Source organism: Solanum tuberosum, unplaced genomic scaffold, assembly GCF_000226075.1.
Source record: "Solanum tuberosum cultivar DM 1-3 516 R44 unplaced genomic scaffold, SolTub_3.0 scf00206, whole genome shotgun sequence".
In the NCBI taxonomy this organism is placed as follows: domain Eukaryota; kingdom Viridiplantae; phylum Streptophyta; class Magnoliopsida; order Solanales; family Solanaceae; genus Solanum; species Solanum tuberosum.
In genome coordinates, this window is record NW_006239131.1 from 161,428 (window position 1) to 170,978 (window position 9,551).

The window sequence follows — 9,551 nt, forward strand, 5'->3', positions numbered from 1 at the left end:
TAACCTATAAAGTAGAAAAAAAACATACATTAGTGAGTAAATATTAACTTAGAAGTTAAATACACTAAGATAAAAATTAACAAACATCACTGACTTCTAACTATTTACAAGAAAAATCAATAGTTAAATATTATTGAATAACGAAATTTTAAAAAGTTACCACAAGTTTGAGTCAAAAACACTTCTAATAAAATTTAATCAAAAAAATTATAACTAGTCCACTTGACTAAATATTAATAACTAATTGATCAAATTTTCCCAAGTCCTCAATCAATTGGACTTGATATTCTTCAGTCATGTGAACGAACATTTTGCGAATACTAAGATTAAGAAAGTGCGGCACCGCCAATGAAAATTGTCTTTTATCAATATTATGCTTAGTCATAAGATTAAGACGTTTTTTTTTATTATGAAAAATCAAAAAAGTATTACTCCCTTCGTTCTTATTTATATTCACCAAATGAATTTCTACTTTATCATTTATATTCACCAAATTTAAAGTAATAATAAATTTTATATTGGTGAGAATAATAAATTTTAAAAAGTAATGATGTGATTATAAATTTTATTTACATATGAAACAAATGGTTAGTAGATATAAATGTGGGGTTGTTTTAACAAAATATAAACTCATGGATCAATTATTGTATTAAAATATCTCAAATCATGATATGGAATCACATGGTGATTCCATATCATGGTTTTTGGAGAATATGGTATCACCTCTCATGGTATGGAATCATGAGATGGAATCAGCGTAAAATCGCATGTCCAAACGCTGATTCCATCTCACAACACCATATCGTGATATGGTATCGCATGACCAAACGCCTACTGAGACTCGTAACTTGAATAGAACTGTTTTACAAAATGGGGCATGGCATCCTGTAAGGTTTTGGTGGGTTGTGGGTCGTCTATGTGGACCAATCCGATCCGTTTTATTTAATTTATTAAGATAAGAATTAAATGAATGAATAATATTAGTTTTTTGAAAAGAAGAGAGAGCAGTTTGAAAGTTGTAACTATTCAGGCTCTCCTTTTAAAAGGAGACGTCTTCTTTTCAGAATGTGGACGGCAATAACAAGAAAACGTGAGAATAGAGGAAAATGTGCAAATGTGTAAACGTTCAAAAGAAAAGAAAAAACACGGAAAACCAAAAAGTTATCCTTTTGCCAATATTCAATCGACGCAATTAAAGACACTTAAGTTTTGAACAAGAACGATCTTTGTTTCCTAGTGATTTTGAAGCAATTCGTTTTGACAGCGAAATCAACATCCACACAATTTCCATTGCAAGTATTAAGATACTCATCATGTTATTGTTTTGCCAATAAAACTCTTTCACATCCTAGGAATTGAATTAGGTTGACAATTTAATATTTTTTCAAAAAAATAATTCCTCTAGTCTATTGTACTCCATTAACTATGTAAGAACAAAAAATGCATTTAATTAATAGAACATTTTATTAATGTGCTATCCTTGTAAGGTTTGATATTAAATATTAATGAAATTGGATAAGAAAACCGGGCAAATTAGTTATATCCAGTTTACATAAGTTAACTGTATTTAATAATTGTTGAATAGTATATAATATTATAATTATATGTTATTAGAATAATAAGACACGCCTTCCCTCCGATGATTTGGTCAGAAGGAACCATGAATATAGACAGAGCCAAATCAAATATTGGTAGGTTAGTTAGCACCGTCATATATCTTCTAGAAGTTTTAGCTCATTAATTATGACAAAAAAATGTTGCCAAAATCATCTTTATAATATACCTTAAATCTATACCTAAAAAAAATCTAATAAGTATTGGAAATAAATAACTCATAACCGTCTTTTGTTAACCAAAGCATAAGGTTAGCAAGTTACCATGGTTAGTCTAGTCAGCAAGTTAGTTAAATACTGTCAGAAGTTAGTTATGAAATAGTAGCTTATAAATAGTCCTATGAGTCTAGCAGAATCTGTATGAGTGAATAATGTAACTGCACTCTCTCAATATACTTCTCTCTTATTCTCTCTAGAATGTTCTTCTTTTCCGCATAGAACTAAGATGTTCAAGCTCCATTAATGGTGTTATCATGGTATCAGAGCCTGTACGTGTCTCTGGCTAGCTAATCTACTGTGTGTCGCGGTTTTGTTAGTAGGTTGATTTGCTCATATTTAAGGTTGGATTTCAGTTGAATCGCTAGTGAGTATTCTAGTTGCAGATTGAGATTCGAAGCTGGAAGTAATGATGAACACAACTATAGTTGGATCTGAATCACAAACCAACAATCTACCTTCAAACACATCACATACGTCAACAGGAGCACCTAACTATGTAGCTCCAATAATAGATCATAACCATCCTCTGTATCTCCAGCCAAATGACACTCCAGGTAGCTCCCTAATCTCTATTCAACTTACTGGATCAGAGAACTATGCACTTTGGAGTAGATCAATGCGTATTGGCCTCTTAGGTAAAAGTAAACTAGGATTCATAGACGGCAGGTTTCCTAAAACTCAATTTGCACCTGAACTGTTTGATATTTGGGAAAAATGCAATGCTGTAGTTTTGTCTTGGATTATGAATGTTGTGAGACCTGGTTTACTTAGTAGCATTGTTTATAGTGGAGATGCTCATAGAGTTTGGTGTGATCTGAAAGAAAGATTTGACAAAATCAATGGTGCTCATATGTTTCAATTGCACAAGAAAATTCACAGTCAGACTCAAGGAACTATGTCGGTCACATATTACTACACCACACTCAAAGGCTTATGGAATGAGTTTGACTCAATTATGCCTTGTCCAGGGTGCTCTTGTGCTGAATTTGTAAAATTCAAAGAGCATTGTGAATATCAACGATTGCTGGAATTTCTCATAGGACTGAAGGAGTCATATTCAACAGCAAGAGGACAAATCCTTATGCAAAGTCCCACTCCTACTCTAAACAAAGCCTTTTCTCTTATTATTGATCATGAGAGTCAAAGAAACTTGGTCACTCATGATGGTTCCTATCCTAGAATTGTTGAAAGTACTGCTATGTTTAGTCAGAAATGTGATAATCATTTAGGAAGAGGTCAGTTTGATGCTTCCTCCAGGCCACCTAATTTTGTCTATCACCGAGGAGGTGATGGTAATCCAGGGAGAGGTCAACTTGAAGCTCCTTACAAGCCATAAAAGGTTTAGAAACCTATTATAATGTGTGAAGTGTGTGGATTCAGAGGTCACACTAAGGATCAATGCTTCAAAGTAAAGGGATATCCTGTTGGATGAAGGTCAAAGAGGAAAGGTGCAACTACTGGTTCTTATGCTAATCAAGTTAAAATGTCTCAGTCTGCAGGTACATCTACTAATGGCAGTACTACTCCAACCAAACCTCCTTCAACCCCTGCAACCTTCTTTACTCAGGATCAGTATAATCAGATCTTGCAGATGCTGTCTAAAAGAGGTGAAGGTGGAGGAGAGCACTCAGTTAAAACAGCTACTGCAGGTAGTGTTTTCTCTGCTTTGGTTTCAAAATATGTGGCTAAGGATTGGATTGTAGATACAGGAGCTACTCATCATATGACCTCCAACCTTGATATGTTAGACAAAATTGATACAGTTCCACAGTCAGAAGGAGGCAGGTTAACTTGCCTATTGGAGGAGTAGTATCTGTTGCAAATGTTGGTACCTCGACTGTTATGGGAGGTCACACTATTGAGAATGTCTTATTTGTTCCAGAGTTTAAGTGCAACCTTTTGTCTGTTTCTCAACTGACCAAAGAACTTCAATGTGTAGCTGCTTTCTTTCCTGACTTCTGTATTTTACATGATCTCTCAAGTGGACAGGTGAAGGGGATTGATATAGAGGATCAAGGTCTTTACATTCTCAAAGATGGTTTAGAGCTCAAGGGTGGTCTAGATTGCATAGCTTCTGCTCATTCTTCAGGCAGTAGTTCTCTTACAGTTGGTTCTGCTGATTCTATTTCTCTATGGCATAGAAGATTAGGCCATGCTCCTGTAGACATCATAAAGAAGTCATCTACACTTTATTGTCTAGACAATGTTGATTGTTCTCCTTGTACTGTTTGTCCCTTAGTTAAACAAGCAAAGCTTCCTTTCTCTGAAAGCTTTCATACTTCTAAAGCCATATTTGAACTGGTGCACTGTGATATTTGGGGACTATATAGGATCCCTACTCATAATGGAATGAGATATTTTGTGACTATTGTGGATGATTTTTCCAAATTTACTTGGGTGTTTCTTATAGCCTCTAAGTCTAATGACATAGTAGTTCTGAGATTTGTTTTTACACAAATTCAAAACTTGTTTGCTACAAAGGTTAAGATCTTCAGAACTGATAATGGCAGTGAGTTCTTTAGTCATGCCTTTCAAACTCTTGTTTCTTCTCTTGGAATTTTGCATCAAAGTACCTGTGTATACACTCCTCAGCAAAATGGTGTTGCTGAAAGAATGCATAGAACTATTTTAAACATGGCAAGGGCACTCGGGTTTCAAGCTTCTGTCCCTCTGAAATTTTGGGGAGAATGTGTGCTTACTTTTGTGTATCTTCTCAACAAACTCCCCACCAGATAACTCCACTACAAGACCCCTTTTGAAGTTCTCTACTCTACTCCTCCCTCTATGTCTCATATCAGAACCTTTGGGTGCTTGTGCTATGCTTCTAGTCCTAAGTTATCTGACAAATTTTCTCCTAGAGCTATACCAGCTGTTATGCTAGGATATTCACTCACTCAAAAGGGTTACATTTTTTATGACTTGCACTCTCATTCCCTATTCGTAAACAGACATGTTGTGTTTAAGGAAGACGTGTTTCCCTTTAAAGACACTCAATTTTCCTCTGATCCTATTTTTCCTGTGCTCACATTTGTTTGTCCTGATCCTCACATTCCAGTAGCTTCTATATCACCTCCTGTACCAATATCACCTTGATCATCCCTCTCCTCCTGCTTCAAGCCCAGTCAATGCACCTACTCCCTACTCCTGCTTTACCTCATAGAAAATCTTCCAGACATAGTAAACCACCCCTTTGGCTTCAAGATTTTGTCACTAAATCTAAAAGCACCACATGTTCCTTTCCCTTGTCCAATTACATGTCATATACACACCTCTCCCCTTCCTATTCTTCCATTATCTCTGCATATTCAGCTATCACTGAACCTTCTTCATACAAAGAGGCTGCTCTTGACCCTCAGTGGGTTCATGCCATGAACTTAGAGATTGCTGCCTTGGAAGACAACAACACTTGGAGTTTGGTAAATTTCCCTCCTGGTAAGAAACCTATTGGCTGGAAGTGGGTGTACAAGGTGAAGTATAAGGCCACATGTGAAGTTGAGAGGCTGAAGGCATGGCTGGTTGCTAAGGGGTTTAGTCAGCAGGAAGGCTTAGATTATGGTGAAACCTTTAGTCCTACTGTCAAAATGGTCACTGTCCGAACAATTATAGCCTTGGCTGCTTCCAAAGGGTGGTGCATTCATCAGATGGATGTTCATAATGCCTTTCTCAATGGTGATCTTGTGGAAGAGGTGTACATGTCTATTCCGGCTGGGTTTGCTAGACAAAGGGAGCTTACTACTAAGGTATGCAAACTACACAAATCCCTATATGGTCTTAAACATGCTCCTAGGCAGTGGAACTTGAAGCTAACTGAATCATTGGTGTCCTTGGGGCTTCATCAGAGTAACTATGACTACTCCTTATTCATCAAACAAGCTGCAGGTGCCCTAATCATTGTGCTTGTCTATGTAGATGATCTATTGATCACTGACAGTAATCAAAGTCTTATAAATAATACTAGGAGTGATCTGAAAAAGGCAATTCAAGATGAAAGATTTAGGGGAACACAAGTTCTTCATAGGCATTGAAGTGGCAAGGTCTAGTAAAGGCATTCATTTGTCTCAAAGGAAGTATGCACTGGAATTAATAGCTGAACGTGGCCTGGGGGGAGCCAAACCTGCAGGTACTCCACATGAACAAAATCAGAAATTAACTTCTGTAAAATATGATGAGTGTTTTCCACATAAAGGTGAAGATCCTATATTACAAGATCCAAATAGATATCAGAGGTTGGTAGGTAGACTTCTATATCTAACCATGACCAGACCTGATCTAGCTTTTCCAGTTCAAGTGTTCAGTCAATACATGCACTACCCCAAAGAATCTCTCATATGGAAGCAACACTTAGGGTAATCAGGTATATAAAAAAAGCTCCAGGACTTGGTTTACTAATGCCAGCAGAAGATTCTAATCAACTTTTTGCTTATTATGACTCAGACTAGGGATCTTGTCTAGAAACAAGGAGGTTTGTGGTTACTTAGTTAAGTTTGGAGGTGCCCTGATCTCTTGGAAGTCAAAGAAACAAGAGACTATTTCCAGAAGCTCAGCAGAAGCTGAATTCAACAGTATGGCCAATTGTGCAGCTGAGATAACTTGGCTTGTAGGTTTGTTCAAGGAACTTGGAGTCAGTATTGAACTCCCAATAAAAATGGTGTGTGGCAGTAAAGCTGCAATTCTGATTGCTGCAAATCCCATCTTTCATGAAAGAACCAAACACATAGACATAGATTGTCATTTTGTAAGGGAAATAATTTGTCAAGATTTGATCAAAACAGAGTTCACTCACACTAAGGACCAACTAGCTGATTTTCTCACAAAAAGTCTGGGCAAGGCACAACATCAACTACTTCTAAGTGATATGGGAGTTATGAACTTGTTTGAACCATGAACTTGAGGGGGAGTGTTAACCAGAGCATAAGGTTAGCAAGTTACCATGGTTAGTCTAGTCAGCAAGTTAGTTAAATACTGTCAGAAGTTAGTTATGACACAGTAGCTTATAAATAGTCCTATGAGTCTAACAGAATCTGTATGAGTGAATAATGTAACTGCACTCTCTCAATATACTTCTCTCTTATTCTCTCAAGAATGTTCTTCTTTTTCGCATAGAACTAAGATGTTCAAGCTCCATTAATGGTGTTATCATCTTTGTCTATAAATTATCAACCCTTGATACTCGATTCGAGACTCGACCCAACACTCGGCCCTGACTCGAGACCCAAAAGCCCGACTCCAACTCGAGATCGAATCCTAATTCGAGATCCGACCCGACACCCGATTTAAGACTCAGCCCTAACACCCAACCCGAAATTTGACCTCGAGTCCAACAACCAACATGAGACCTGACTCAGACTCAATCCAAAACTCGGTAGTTGGATCTCGAATCAAGATTGAGTATTGGGTCTTGAATCAGAAGTCAGATCTAGGATTAGTATCGGGATTCAATACTCATGACTTAAATTAGGATGGAAAATTGAGGTGTGGGGTTCAAAATGATTTTGAAAAATGTTTTTCTTATTTTTTTAAGAAAAATCATTTTCCTTAAATATGAACAAAATAAATTGATTTGGAAAATATTTTTTCAAAACATTTAAGTCAACAAACATGAGAAAATCAGAAAACACTTTTTGAAAAACATTTTCTTTGTACTAAACACACCCTTAACGAGACAAATCCTGAGAATCATTTTAAAATGGACAATAATTAAATAGATTAAAATATATTCTATTTTAAATTATATTAAATTTAATTCATATTAATCTAACCGGATTGAGCATGTTATTTATTTTTGGGCTTAATTTGAGAAAAAAACAACAATTAATTGACGGTAAAAAGGAAGAAAATAAAGGGAACAGTACCATATAAAATATAAAATTTCCAAAATGAATTCGAAGTATAGTAGCCACCGTACGTAAATTTTGTAGATTTTTCTTTTACATTGTTATTCTTTATGACAAGTCAAGGACTGATAAAGTTTGATTTTCACCGATAAGATTACGGTGAAGTGGTAAATTTTTGTTCGTTTTTAATTAGAGATCTTGTGTTTGAGTCCCTGTGAATATGACGTTGTCTTTGTTAGAAATTCCATTACCCCCAAACTTTCTGACGTAAATTTAAATTTAATCAGCCTTCAATGTAGATATCAAATACCGAGAAAAACTAAAATAAAAGTTTGATCCTCAAAGCTTCGAAATTTGTTGTTTAAAATATTTGCATATATTGAATCAACAAAAGAGAGAAGATCCATCAACTTTTATAATTATTTTTAAAAGAACTTTAATAAATTATTTAACTATACAATAGTGCATGAATGTATGAACAAACATAACTTGGGTGGGGCCATATGATAGTAGGTGGGGACATCACCGCAGCATTATGTCTTCTTTTTACAATTGGACGATGGATCAAAATGTCCTCTTTTAATTTCTTCTTTCATTTCTTGAGGAATTATGAAATATCAGCTTTACTCGTTCATATTTAATTCGATGTATTTTTATTTAAAAAAGTAATAAATAAATTATATTACTTTGTTAGTTATATATTATTTAAAGATTAACAATAAAAATATTTAATAGGAAAAATAAAATATTAAATTATTTTTATTTTTAAAATTAAATAAATAAAAAGAAAAGTATTTTATCTTTAATATGACATAACAAAGGTGGATGAATGAAGTGGGTAGATGGGACCAGACAAAATATATTCCATTTTATTAGCCACCACTTGAAAAGTCAATTGGCCTAATTGATATTTTATATGGTTAAACATTTTTTCCTGTTTGCGCTCCCTTCCACTATAGTTTTTAGTAATTTTAACCATTTAATATTTAAAATTTACGAGTCTTTAAAATTCACTTAGAAAGGTAAATCACTTTTTATAAGTAAGGTTTTTATCCTCATAATTAAGATTAAAAAAAAGATATATGATTAATAGTTGAGGGATTTTATAGATCACATTCTTCACCATTGGAATTGCCAACTCAATTTATAGGATTGAAACGTATAAAAAAATCAAAATAGTAAAAGATATACTCGAAATGCTCGTTTATTTAATGTCGATATTGCTGACCCTATAGAAATACTTCCTCTATCCCTAATTACTTGTCCACTTATTGACACATCTATTAAGAAAACAATGATAAACATAATGCGATTACCATTTTACCCATATTAATTATGAAGTAGATAGATTAAAAACTTAATTAAGCTTTTCAAAAAATTTAATATTTTTCAAAGTAATTAATTGAGGGTATAATAATTTTTTTTTTATCCTTTCTTGATTTGTTAAAATAGACAAGTAATTAAGGACAACTAAAAAAGATAAAAATGACAAGTAATTAGGGACAACATGTAAGTCAATCCAATGGGACCCGAAGAGAGACAAGTTGTCAGCTAAAATGCATGTATACAGTGGCGGACCCAGGATTTTCGTTCAGGGGTTCGAAAAATAAAAGTATAAACATGTAAATAAGCCTTTAGAAATGGAAACCTTGAATTCTTTGGGTTTAAACCAAACTTTAACACAATTTTTTAAAGAAAAAAAAAAACTATAAAAAAACTTGAAAAAACAGAACTGAAAATAAAAAAAAACTGAAACTAGAAAAAGAAAAAAATAAAGTGCTATCACTAGGATTCAATCCAGTGATGTACAACTTAATTTCAAGGGTATTTGTCACTGCGCCATCAGTTTCTCTTTGTTATTGAGGGGGTTAAAAAAATAAAATAA